Source organism: Triticum dicoccoides, chromosome 4B (genome assembly GCF_002162155.2).
Source record: "Triticum dicoccoides isolate Atlit2015 ecotype Zavitan chromosome 4B, WEW_v2.0, whole genome shotgun sequence".
Taxonomy (NCBI): Eukaryota; Viridiplantae; Streptophyta; class Magnoliopsida; order Poales; family Poaceae; genus Triticum; species Triticum dicoccoides.
Genome location: NC_041387.1, coordinates 364,761,383 through 364,775,569, shown reverse-complemented (window position 1 = coordinate 364,775,569; position 14,187 = coordinate 364,761,383). Strand labels below are relative to the sequence as shown.

The 14,187-nt window shown below is 51.5% G+C and overlaps 1 pseudogene; it reads left to right on the top strand.

Annotated features, from left to right (window-relative positions):
* The first annotated feature begins 2,626 nt into the window (after positions 1–2,626).
* On the top strand, positions 2,627–3,665 carry LOC119292676 (annotated as a pseudogene).
* The last annotated feature ends 10,522 nt before the right edge of the window (positions 3,666–14,187 follow it).

Below are 14,187 nucleotides of genomic sequence, written 5' to 3'. Positions count from 1 at the left end.
TATAGTAAGCAGTTTAGGATAAGCAGGTAAGGTACAACAGCAGATACAAAAGCAGGCTATGCATCAGAATAGGAGCAAACAATTACAGTAGCGAAATCTAATGCAAGCATGAGAGAAAGGAATGAGAGATATCGGGATGAACAAAGGAGGGGCTTGCCTGGAAGCTCCGCTGAAAGAAGAGAAGGGTCGTCGTCGACGTAGTCGATCACAGGGGCAACATCAGTCTCCGGGTCTACCGGAGAGAAGAGGGGGAAGAAACAGTAAATACAGAGCAAACAAGGCATCACAAGGCATAACATGGCAATACGCAGTGCTATGAGTGTTCTAACGTAGTGCTGCAAGATAGAGGTGAAGGGGGAATTCCACCAGGAATGTTTTCCCGGTTCCGGACCTGTGTCAAACAGATGAATGGAGGGGGAATGTTCCATGTTCAGATAGTTGGAGGCATCTGACACGTAAACGGACCGCGTGTTTAGATCCGTCTCGTCGTTCTGAGCAACTTTGATGTATAAAGTTTTCCCATCCGAGCTATGATTTAATTTATATGATTCATTAAAGTTTATTATATTTTCTAGATTTTCTAGAATTAGTTAATTCGAATATTAAAAATATGGCAGGCTACTTTTTATACCCACAAGTGAACTAGCCTAAGTGTATGACAGTGGAGAGGGGGATTCCAGGGGCCCAGTCAACTAGTCCAGTCAGCAGTTGACTCATTTAGTGTTGACTGGTCAACAGGTCTAAACGGGCCCGCATGTCATGGGCTAATAATTTTAACAGATTAATTTATCTACTGATTTAGCAATGGGGGCCTAGTGACATGGACACATCAGGCTAGCTAAACAATAATCTAACCTAAGCTAAATTGTATTAGAACTAATTAATTGGATTGGCCGCATGTGCGAGAGACAGATACGTGCATTGGTTGTGCACACACACGCTCACAAAGCACACAGCCATGGACATGGCCGTGTCCAGCAACAGTAGGCGGAGTAGAAGCAGCATAACCAGCAGGGTAGCTCTTGAAGGGCAATAGCAGTAGCTAAGCACGAGCAGCGGCACCTAGCGAGCAGCAGAAGTAAGCAGCCGAGCAAGCGCACACGCATCACGGCACCAACATGTCCGAGCTCGGGGACCGCCGCGCCAGGATGCGGCGGGCGCGGGCGGCGTGAGGCGCAGTAGGTCGCATGCGCGGATGGCGACGGCTCCGACCAGGGCGGGCGTCGACCTGCGAGCGAGTGGCGCGGGAGCGGCCCGTGAGCAGGGGGCCAACACGGGCGCGACGACGGAAGCCATGGCAACAGTAGAAGGTGGCAGCAAGTGGGGGCGCGCAGGCCTGAGGCGGAGGTGGCGGCGGCCAGTGACGGCAAGCAGAAGCAGTAGTAGGGCAGCATCAGTACGCAGGAGGGAACTTGTATCTTTCTGTGTTCAATGGATACACATTGATATTATTGAGCAAGGCCCTCCCCTCCCCTCCCCTCCCCTCCCCTGCGCCGCGCGCCGCTCCGGCCGCGGGGGCCACCAGATCCGGCCATTATGGCCGCTAGTTCCTCTGCCGGAAACCCTGCCCGCCTCGGCCGGTGCTCCCCGCAGCCCGCTGGGGGCGCACCTCCGACTGTTGGACCCTCGCCCCCCTCCCTGCGGTCCGCGGCCTCGACGACTGATGCGTCAGATCCGGCCTTGACGCCGCGAATCCTGCACCGGGACGGCCGCCCCATGGCAGGTGCGTCGCTGGGACCGCTGGATCCTTGCGGTTCTCCCTGCGGGGGCCCGGTGCGCCTTAAATCCCTGGTTGTCCGCCGTGACTCCCCTGCCCCTGTTTCCTCTTCGGGTCAGGCAGGAGCGACGGGCGATGGATGGACGGAGGTCCGATCCTGGAAGAAGGGGAGGCCCCACTCTCGCTCGTCGGATCAAAGGAGGCGCCCCCTGCGGCTGCGCTCGGACCGCCGCCGTTCACTCACTGCGGGCGGGGGCAGGGAGGCCTTTTTAAGCCAATTCAAAGGCAAATGCTTTCACTGCCTCAGTGAGCTCCACCGCCGGGTAGACTGTCCTGATCCCCTCGCTGCATCATCTGCAAGCGCGCTGGGCATTACGGGAAGGAGTGCCCGCAGAATCCTCGGAACGGGGGGCCCGAGGGTTCTGCTCGCGATCGCCTGAAGCTGCCCGCTGCCGCGCGCGCCCCGGTCCGGGACCGCCTCGTCTTCCCGGCGGCGCCCCCCACCCCGACATGAACCGCCTGCTCCTGTGCGATCCAGCCAGGCGGCCGCGTGAGAGCCACCGGGTGATCGTGGCTACCCCGGCGCTGGAGCTCGAGGAGCACGTTCTGCGCCAACACGCCGTCACCCTCACCGCTGCCAACCGCTCGCACTCCACCACCCCAGTGGACGTCGGCAGGGTGATCTTCGAGCAGCTCTCCACCGGCCCGCACCAGCTGCACGTCATGGCGCACCAGCCTGAAGCCTTCCTCATCCACTTCGACCTCCCCGCGCTCCGGGACAATGCGGTGCGGCGCGCCGTCATCAAGGTCGACGACTGCAAGTACTTCATCAGGGCGTGGAATGAAGACGACCACGCCGCAATCCTCAAGTTCAACCATCACATGCGCGTGGTGATCGAAGACCTGCCGATGCAATTCTGGACCCTGCCGGGCGCCGAGGAGGCTCTCGGCGACATCGGCCGCGTCGATCGGCTGGACTCGCGCACTCTCGAGAGGGGACACACCAAAACCTTCGCCTGCTGGCTCTGGGTCTGGGATGTTACCCACATCCCGACCAGGCGCGCCCTCTGGGTGCTCAAGCGCGGCGCCGGCCGCTCAGATGAGATCATCGGCATCGCCTCCGACAACCGCCGCGTCCCCCCGCCACCTCGAGCACGCCGCTATGACATGCTGATCCATGTCGACCTGCTCGAGGACTGGTCGCCCCTTTCGCCGCGCTCCTCCCACTCGGGGCAGAGTGGCCTGCCATCTTCAGAAGACAACGACGACCGCCCACTCCCCCGCATTGAGCCGTGCACCTGGGTTACCCATGTGGAGGACGGTCAGGGCCGGGCGTGCAGCTCGCACCGCGTGTCGGCCCGGCTAGCTGCGGCCCGATCCTGGGCGGCGTCAATCGTGACCGCAATGGCGATGGTGGCAACGGAGGTTCGAGCCGGTCCTGGAGGGATCGGCTGCTGGGGCATGGCTGCCACGCCAGGAGCGGAGGCAACAGTGTCGTCAATAGCATGCATCGCCAGCGCAGCCGCACCTCAGTCAGAAGGCGCCGCTCTGTGGGCCGCAAGGAGGAGGGGATGAGCTCCAACACCAACACTCTGCGCGCCACGCCGCCCAAGCTGCTTCGACCGGCGCATGCCGCTACGGCTGAAGCGGACCCGATGGCTCAATTCTTCTCCTTCTCTGACTCGGGGCGCGCCCTCTCCCCGCCCCCGCTCACGGATTGCATGCAGATGGAGATGGATAACGCGATGGTCGAAGCCCTGCGCACCCCGCTTGCGTTCGAAGACGGTGGTCGCTCCCCTCCATCCCGCCTGAGCCACACGCCCGCGGAGCTCGAGAGCCCGGAGATGCTGCCGTGCCTGCTGCCCTGCGTCAGCTCCCCTGCAGCAGCCACGGTGGGTTTCCAGTTGGAAGCGGTGACTCAGCAGGTGGGCGAGATGGTGATCGATGACTGCAATGAGCAGGCGGATCAGTTGTTCGAGGCAGTGCCCGCACCCATCCTTCCGAGCCAGCCTCCACGCCCTCCCCACCCGGCTCCGCCAAAGTCCAGGGCATTTTCGGCCCCCTCTCGTCGGAGTGCACATCAGGCTGCGGCAGGCATCACCACCCCCATGGCGCAGAGGGCGGTGCTGCACCTCATCCAGGAGCTTGGCGAGCTCGTCCAGAAGGACAAGATGAAGCCAAAAGTGGCCACCCAAATCATGAAGCGCTTCCAAGAGCCACTGTCGGAGGGCGACATTGCTGCCATTGCAAAGCTCACCAGCCTCGACCAAGGGGCACTCAAGATCGCGGCGGGCATGGCGGGTCTGGCAGAAGCTGAGGAGATCATGCAAGTGTAGTAATGTCAGTAGTATCAAGTGTAGCTAGGTTCCGCCAGCGGCTGGTCTTCAACCGGCTTGAGCTAGGTTTAGTGTCAATGTTTAGTTCCTTGATGGTGTGGCTAGCTGCGTGGCGATGGGGTTTTGGGTCTACTGGTGGCCGTCGCTGCCCCAGGTTGTATGCGCTGGTGTATCTTCCTTGCATTAGTAGTTTCTTCAGCTGGCGGAGCAACAACTGGTTTTTAGATGAGTGACAACACCATGAACTTCATGTCATGGAATGTCAGGGGGCTAAACTGCCGTGCAAAGCGTACTGCGATCAACGGCGTGGCCACCGCGCATAGATTAGCAATGATGTGTTTGCAGGAGACCAAGATAGAGGTGTGGTCGACGGCGATGGCCAGGGAGATTGGTGGCTCCTCGCTGCAAGGCTGCGTCGTCCTTCCAGCGGTAGGTACTAGAGGGGGTGCGTCCATCTTCTGGGACAAAACGGTAGTCAAAGTAGTTACTCATAGCATAGGAAGGTTCTCCATTACGGCTAGGGTTCTTGAACTTCATTCAGGGCTGCACTTCTGGATCACCACGGTGTATGGCCCAACAGATGACACCCAGAAGGATAGCTTCCTGGCTGAAATCACTGCGACAGCTCCATCTACGGCAGAGCTATGGATGATCAATGGCGATTTTAACATGATCTACCAGACTGCAGACAAGAACAATGCCAATATAAACAGAAGAATGATTGGAAAGTTCAGAAGGGCCATAGATCAAGCTGGGCTGAGGGAGATAAAATGCAAAAACCGTCATTTCATTTGGAGCAATGAAATTGAAGTGCCAACACTCTGCAGCATCGACAAAGTGTTCTGCAACGAGCACTGGGAAGAAATGCACCCTGATCACATCTTAGTGGCTGCTTCTACATCGTTTTTGGATCATTGCCCGCTTTTTCTGACTGTCGCAAGCAAGCCTTGCCGACAGGCGCGTTTCAGGTTTGAGAGCTTCTGGCCGCGCTTCCCCCGCTTCACAGAAACAGTTCTGCGAGCGTGGCAACGGCCAGTACACCATGACTGCCCTTTCGTCAGGGTGAAGAAGAAACTTGAGAGGACGGCAGTGGACCTGAAGATATGGAGCAAAGGCACTTTTGGGAGGGCAACCATGCAGTTCCACATAGCAAACGAAGTCATTTGTTTGCTTGATCTAGCCCAGGACAGCAGAAGACTGTCGACAGCCGAGATCAACCTCAGAAAGCAGCTGAAGCTCAAGGTCCTAGGTTTGGCAGCCATCGAGAGAGCATGGAGGAGGCAAGCTTCAAGGATGACTTGGCTGCAGGTTGGGGATGCGAGCACAAAGTTTTTCCATGCTAAAATGAGAGCAAGAAGCGGTAAAAACCACATCCACTCGCTTACTAATGGCAGCACAGTGGCCTACGAGCAGGAGGAAAAAGAGAAAATGATCCATGATCACTTCCAAAGCAGGCTGGGTCAGCAGGAACCGCGCCAAGCAACTCTAAGCCGAGACAGGATAAACATCCCAAGGATAAACCCGCAGGGTTTGGACGCTCCCTTCTCGCATGCAAAAGTTTGGGCAGCGATAGTCGACTCCCAAGCGGATAAAGCCCCGGGTCCGGATGGTTTCAATGGCCATTTTTTCAGATCCTGTTGGCATATAATCAAAGAGGACATCGTGGCTGTTTTTCATAAATTCTATCACCTCTCAGGGCAAAACTTTGCAAGCCTCAACACTGCCCTCATTGTACTCCTGCCCAAGAAGAATGGAGCTTCTGAAGTGGGACACTTTCGGCCGATCAGCCTCATACACTCAATTGCAAAAGTAATCTCCAAGGTGCTCTCATCCAGACTGTCCGGGGCCCTCAGTGAGATCATCTCTCCAGCGCAGATGGCATTCCAAAAAGGAAAGTGCATCCACGACAGTTTCCAATATGTTCAAAGTTCAGTAAAAATGTTGCAGCGCATGAAGAAGAAGGCTCTGTTTTTCAAGCTGGACATAGCAAAGGCCTTTGACTCGGTTTCCTGGGAGTACCTGTTTGAGCTAATGGAGCGAATGGGCTTCCCCCCAAGATGGTGTGACTGGATCGTGCTGCTGTTGTCTTCGGCATCATCATCATGCATGCTCAACGGAGTCCCTGGGCCGCAGATCACCCACGGGTGTGGTTTCAGACAAGGCGATCCCCTCTCTCTGCTGATTTTCATCATGGCCATCGACACGTTGCACCACCTGCTTGCGGCCGCTGCAGCGGAGGGAGCAATGGCGCCGCTGCCAAGTCGGGGGATCAGCATGAGAGCTAGCCTATACGCGGATGATGCGGTGATCTTTGCAAATCCAGAGAAGGAAGAAGTGGAAACGCTGCTATTTCTGCTGAAAAATTTGGCGACTACACGGGGCTCAAACTGAACCAGGCTAAGTCTTCGGTGATTCCAATAAACTGCAATGACATTCAGCTGTCCGAGGTGCTTTCTAGTTTTGGAGGGCAGCAAACCTCTTTTCCAACCACATATCTTGGCCTGTCCATATCCTCGAGAAGATTGCGGCTGGTGCATTTCCAATTCATAATCGACCGAATCCACACTAGACTGGCGGGATGGAAGGGCCGGCTCATGAGCATGGCGGGCAGGCGAGTCCTCGCGCGTGCGGTGCTAACTGCGCTGCCAGTGTTTGCCATGACCGTCCTCAAAGTCCCAAAGAAAATCCTAAAAGAAGTGGACAAGGCTCGCAGGCAGTTCCTTTGGGCGCAGGACGAGAAAATCACCAGAGCCAAATGCAAGGTGGCTTGGGATAAGGTGTGCCGGCCAGTGGACAAGGGAAGGCTTGGCATCTTGGATCTCTACCATTTCGGCACGGCCCTGCGGATGCGGTGGCTCTGGCTTTCATGGCAGCAACAACATAGACCCTGGATGAGCTTTCATGTCCCATGCGATCACGACGATCGTTTGCTCTTTGCAACGGCCACCTCAGTGCAGCTTGGAAACGGAAGAACTGCCAGCTTTTGGACCAGCTCCTGGTTGGGATCGATGCCTCTATGCCAAGAGTTCCCAACACTTTTCCAGCACTCGCGTGGAAAGGGTAGGACAGTTCAAGAGGCCCTGGCAAATGACAAATGGATCCAGGACCTGTAGCACAACAATACGGGCGAAATGGTGGTTCAGTATCTGCAGCTGTGGCGAAAGCTTCGCAGGGCCAACGTCGCACTAACAACGGAGGAGGACTCGATCGCATGGGTTGCGGGGGGTGGAAACGTATATACTGCCAGTCCTACTTACAAACTGCAAGCTGGTGAAGCTCCTGATCCAGGAATCAAGGCGGCAATATGGAAGGTTTGGGCCCCTGGAACCGTTAAGATTTTTGCATGGCTGCTTCTCCAAGACAGGCTCTGGTACAACGATCGCCTGTAGCGGCGCGGCTGGCCAAACGGTTACTTCTGCGCCCTTTGTCTCAGAAATCTTGAATGCTCTAAGCACCTCTTCTAGGATTGCCCACTCGCACGGTCGGTTTGGGAGAGGACATCCTCTTGGAATGGATGTGCAGCGCTGCAGCTTGCCAGAGCACCGAGCCACTCCTCGCTGAGGCACTGGAAAAAAACAGTCCAACTAGCACCATCAAGCTCCAGGAAAGGGTTGAAGACGATGATGCTGATAGCCTGGGAGATATGGAAGGAGAGAAATGCATGTGTTTTCAACAGCAAACTGCCCCATGCCGACGACGTGCTGCATACTATCAGAAACACGATCGAACTATTGAGAATGGCGGGAGCAACATGCCTAGAGCCCCCTTTCGGGGAGTATGTAGTGAGAAATTAGGCCGTGGGCAATGCAGGTCACCCTGCAGTTCTAGTTTCTTTCCCCAAACTGTACCCATGATCGCTTGATCACCCCCTGTTCTCCCGTTGCTTTCTTCTAAATGAATGAAGCCCGAAACCCCGGATCTTTCAAAAAAAAGAACGCAGGAGGAACCAACAGCTGATGGCGAAGAACAATAGCGTAATGAAGCAAAGCAACAAATGCACGCATGTACGTGTACGCGCGAGTTCGGGCACGACGGTGACAACGCCCTACGCTATTCAAATCGAAGGGGGAAAAGGAGGATTCAAGGGAGGAGCTCACTGCGAACCCGGAGGTGCGGTCGGGGAGGCCGGGAGCGGATCGGAGCGGCCACGAACATCGTCGAACGCTGACGATGTACCGACGAATATGTGCTCGATGCCGAGCGCATGGGGCATCCTAGCTTGAATCCTTCACGGTGGTGATGAGGCCGACTATACGGAGCTCCCGGTCCTGGTCTCAGGAAGCGGGGTGGCCATTGGTCGCGACTACCGCAACGGCCATGGCGAGCAGAACTCGGGCGCGATAGATTCAAAGGAGGCGACGCGAGGAGAGGAAGGAAGGAGGACTAGGGTTGTCTCATGCATCGGGGGCTCGCTAGATGGTTGACATGGCGGCCACGGTGGCCATGGCGGCGCGGATGCATGCCACTCACAGCCCCTGCCTTCTCCTCTGTATTGAGATGGAAGGAGGCTTGTGGCGGGCCGGGCCTAATACTGTAGCAATAAGCCTTTAGTGCACTGTAGACCTTTAGCATTTTCCCTTATACCAGTTTGTCTGTGTTTCTTTTATTTATTAACAGAAGTTGTCTAGAAATAATTAGTGCTGGAAAACACTTTTGATAAATGTGGAACTAGGCCACATGAATACTTTGCGAATTATGGCACTGCCACAAAATGTTTCAAGGCATTTGGAAGTGACTAGGTATTTTTAGAAATTAAATAAGGCAAGATAAATGTTGCTGGACCACCAAAATAGAATCTAGGGGCATTTTGGGAATTTTGGTGAGGTTGGTTCCAATTTTATAATTGCATTGGGATTATTTGCAACAGTAGGAACATTTTAGTTCCTGGAATTGAACAACCTTTATTTATCACTTTGAATTTGAATTTATTTCAGAGAGGATTTTGATAGGAGGTGTTTATCCAGTGTGATCAAAAATGGAATAAGGTGATGACTTGGCATGATCAGAGGATGATTAATGTAGTGTGATGCTGGGGATGTTACAAATCTCCTCCACTACAAGAAATCTCATCCCGACATTTGAGGAGTGAAATAAGAGGGAAGCTATAAGAACGAATGTCTGAAAGGATCGGCATTCGATAGTTATCTCGAGAAAGGAGATTTTAGAAGCACCAAGAAATGTAACGGGAGTGCTATAAGGAGGTTCAACAAGTTTCAACCAGGTAGGCATCCAGCGGATGCCCAAAACAAGTGATGATGGGGTTGAGAACAATGAAGAATAATGTTGCCTCTGATACTAGAATGAAACATGGGGCGAAAGTTGCCTTGTGAATTACATACGAAGCCAAGTGCAAAGAATGTTTCAGAATCAAGGTTGTACATGAGTGTTAGGTTTTGATCTTGTGGAACTATGTGTTATGGGCCCACCTTGTGTGTTCAGAGTAGGGAGAGCGTTGACATCTTGCACGGATATGATAGCAAGGCATGTCATAGGATAGCCTGTCAGTTATGTTGGCATCATCGTTGGTACCAAGTGTGAGGGATAAAGAGAACCATTTTCCTACTCGTTGGAACGAGGCGGACCATTAGGCAAAGTTCTCGTCCATCGGCGGTTATCGGAATGTCATCAACAATAATAATAGGGTCACACTGACAGAGTTGTAGACCGAGGTGTTTTCATAGGAAGAGAATTAATATTGCTTAGGTCTTATAGACCACAATAAAGGTTAAACAACCAACGGAAAGGAAAATGAAATTATCGGATTAAACAGACCAACAGAAAGGAAAATGTGTTTCACATAAGGATTGGGAGTATATCCTTCCCAAAGAAAAGTGGAGCATAACATACAGGATAGGACATTAAGTCCAAAAGCATTTAGTTAAAGGGGCCAGCGAAGAATTAGGATATTACCCATACAACGGTGTTTGGACAATAGATCAAGAAGCATTTAGCATTTTGCTTCAAATGTTCGTGTTGATATTCGAATACCACAGTCATGCTTCGAGATAGCACTGATATGGTGTTTCAATTAACGATTGAGTCTGTAGATCATAAGAGATTGAAAGGAACATTTCCAAGATTATCTCGGAACATAAGGTATAACCAAACACAATCAGGTCTGTGTTGGCAGGAAATCAAGGACGTTGTTGATGATAACACAATCATCGAGGGGCGAGGATGGTATTTCTCATCATGAATTTGATTGATATCCTGAAACAGGTCAGTATATTGATGGGGATCACGACAGATTTTGTCGAGGTATTATGAAGAGGCCATTGAACAGCAACGACATCAAGCAAATGGAATGATGAAGCAAAAGGTTATTGGAACCATGGATGCGACACAAGCTCGAAATCAAGCTTGTTGTTTGAGGTGAAATGATAAGATGAGGAAGATCGACGTAAGCTTACCTTGTCCTCAGAAGTTGTACTTCGGGAAGAAGGATCGGGTAGCATAGTTAAAATTAGCTCGATAATGATATAGCCGACCAGGCTAGGAATGATGTGATGGAGTATCATTCCAATGAGAATTCACAAGAGGTAGTGCAATGACACAATATCCTCGAGATAACAGGGGGCAATACTCGAGGTAGATAAAAATAGAGGTTGGAGAGATGAAATGATCTGCAGAAGACAAGTATTTTAACTTGTCCGGGAAATGGAATTAAGGAGAAACTATGGTCGGAACCACGGTTATGAATGATTAAACCACCGATACAAGATGAACTTATAACAAGGGGTAATTGTTTTTACGAGCAGCTTCCATGATAAGTTCTACATCGGGCCCATGGGTATGAACACTAAGGTTCAAGGTCGACTCCCACTTCTTCAATGCATAACCTTTCATTCACTCCTCGTTTTCGAAGAATTAGTAGTGCGAAAGATTTATCTGGTGAAGCACCAGAAGAGTATGACTCACATCTCTTTTGAGTTCACTCGGGTTATGGAAGGCATAGATTCAACCCGTAGGGGTATCTTAGGAACCTATACCACTAAGTTACAGAGCATATAACATCAACTCAATAGCAGAGCATGGTTGACAAGCAGAGGATACAATTTATCAAAGGCACTATGTATCAGGGGAATAACTCAAGGATTTGAGAATAGGCAGGAACAGTGAGATAATAATCCACCATAGGATATGGCTGACCACAAAGAATCTGATGTGAGTAACAATGCTCAACCAGAAGAAGAAATAGTGCAAAGGCATCGGATTATAGAAGTAGCTGAATAATTTCGATGTTCAAGTTGAAGGGAACTAGGTGGACAATCAATTACAACATGATTGGCCGAGATCCAACTCATGTCCAAAATGACATATGAGCAGGAAGGTCAAATTTTAGGGTTTGACTGATGATTGCGAGCCACACAACATATTGAATCAATAGGCTCAGGGTGACAATGACAAAAGATGTCAATGAATATTGCCGGACATATGGATTTAACCATAATGGAGGCAGACAAGAGTTTCAAGAGCACTATGATGCAGAGGATCACCGGGACATCAAATTGCATTCAAAGAATTTTGTGAGACATATGATCAACTGGGGATGAATGAATCCCCGATAAGTGTGAGGAATTATTCGTAGGGGTATTCAGGCGGAAAAGGAGCTGCAAGGCAGCAGGGGCAAAAGATTCTCGAAAAAATCACAAAGTAATTCAAGGCATCTTGCAGTAACAAGAGCAATTGGAAAAGAAGGTATGGACGGCAAGTGTATGTAGATATCAATGGGGATTTATCGGTGGTAGGGAATTGCAACGGCGAAGGGCACAAGGGTCTCGGGAAAACATCGAAGAGTATCTTCGGAATCTTTTGGTGCAGCAGGCGATCATCAGTAATAAGGGGCTCTCCAAAAGGACTTATTTACGAGAACCTAGAGTTATAGTTAGCAAAATCATTTAACCCGAATAGGAAATAGATTAGTCCCAGCGTAAAGATCAAGGAGTAAAAGATCCTAATACCACCCAATGGTGACATGGGACCGTAAGCCACACAACCATGTTAGTAAAAGTTTTTTAATGACTAGACTCAACTTCAGCCAAGGAGATGGAAAGGGGGTTACCTACAGGTAGTCGGCTCTGATACCAACTTGTGACGCCCCCGATTCAATCATACACTAATCATACACGCAAATGTGTATGATCAAGATCAGGGACTCACGGGAGGATATCACAACACAACTCTAGACACAAATTAAAATAATACGAGCTTTATATTACAAGCCAGGGGCCTCGAGGGCTCGAATACAAACGAGTCAGCGGAAGAAACAATATCTAAGTACAGACATGAGTTAAACAAGTTTGCCTTAAGAAGGCTAACACAAAAGCAACAACGATCGAAAAAGGCAAGGCCTCCTGCCTGGGAGCCTCCTAATTACTCCTAGTCGTCGGTGTCCGTCACGTGGTAGTAGGCACCCTCGGGGTAGTAGAAGTCGTCGGTGGTGTCGTCTGGCTCCTGGACTCCACCATCTGGTTGCCGCATCCGAGAAGAATGGAAAGAGGTGGAAAAAGGGGAGGAAAGCAACCGTGAGTACTCATCCAAAGTACTCGCAAGCAAGGATCTACACTACATTTGCATCGGTATCAATGAAAAGGGTTGTATCTATGGACTGAACTGCAGAATGCCAGAAGAGAAGGGGGAAAGCCTAGCCTATCACGGACTAGCATCTTCAAGCAGCTCCAAGCATCATGCAGCATCAAAAGAGATAAGAGTAGCATAAATTAAAGTAGTAGTAGTGTTATCAACCTCGGCCAGAGATCCTTTCACGACTCCCTGTGAGAAAGCAATCCCAGAGCCATACTATCCGTTTCTCATCACAATCCATTTCTCATCACAAGTATCCAGTTATAGTTGTATCGATCGAGATACAACTCCGAGCGTCTGTTACCATAGGACAGGCTATCGATAGATGTTTTCTTCCCTGCAGGGGTGCACCAACTTACTCACCACGCTCGGTTAACTCCGGCCGGACAGACTTTCCTGGGTCATGCCCAGCCTCGGCCAAACAATACGCTACAACCCGACCTAGGCCTAATAAAGAGTCAGCACACTGGACTAAACCTATGCCCCCAGGGGTCTTGGGTCATCGCCCCGGGAACTCCTGCATGTTGCGAACGAGGCCGGTGAGCAGACCTAGCTACCTCCTTAAAAAGCCAGGTGCTTACGAAGTCCAACCCAGCGCGTGCCGCTCAGTCGCTGACGTCTATTAAGCTTCGGCTGATGCATACGACACAGAACACCCATACTATGTCCATATGGGACCCCCTTGATAGTTCTATTTGAATAAAACTCCTCCAGCAAGGCCCAACCTTGGTTTTACCATTTGCCTCACCACCACCTATACCCTTCCCTTGGGTCGGGCAACCCGAGGGTCATCTTTATTTTTAGCCCCCCCGGGCCAGTGCTTGTCTAAGTGTTGGTCCGAACTGAGCTGCCTGCGGGGCCACCTCGGGGAAACTTGAGGGTTGGTTTTACTCATAGCTAGTCTCATCCGGTGTTGCCCTGAGAACGAGATATGTGCAGCTCCTATCGGGATTTGTCGGCGCATCGGGCGGCTTTGCTGGTCTTGTTTTACCATTGTCGAAATGTCTTGTAAACCGGGATTCTGGGTCTGATCGGGTCTTCCTGGGAGAAGGTATATCCTTCGTTGATCGCGAGAGCTTATCATGGGCTAAGTTGGGACACCCCTGCAGGGTATAATCTTTCGAAAGCCGTGCCTGCGGTTATAGGCAGATGGGAATTTGTTAATGTCCGGTTGTAGATAACTTGACACTTGATCCGAATTAAAACGCATCAACCGCGTGTGTAGCCGTGATGGTCTCTTTTCGGCGGAGTCCGGGAAGTGAACACGGTTTCTGGGTTATGTTTGACGTAAGTAGGAGTTCAGGATCACTTCTTGATCATTGCTAGCTTCACGACCGTTCCTTTTGCTCTCTTCTCGCTTTTATTTGCGTATGTTAGCGACCATATATGCTTAGTCGCTGCTGCAGCCTCACCACTTTACCCCTTTCTTTCCCTTTAAGCTTTGCTAGTCTTGATACCGATGGTAATGGGATTGCTGAGTCCTCGTGGCTCACAGATTACTACAACAATAGTTGCAGGTACAGGTTACGCGATGTTCATGATGCGAGAGCG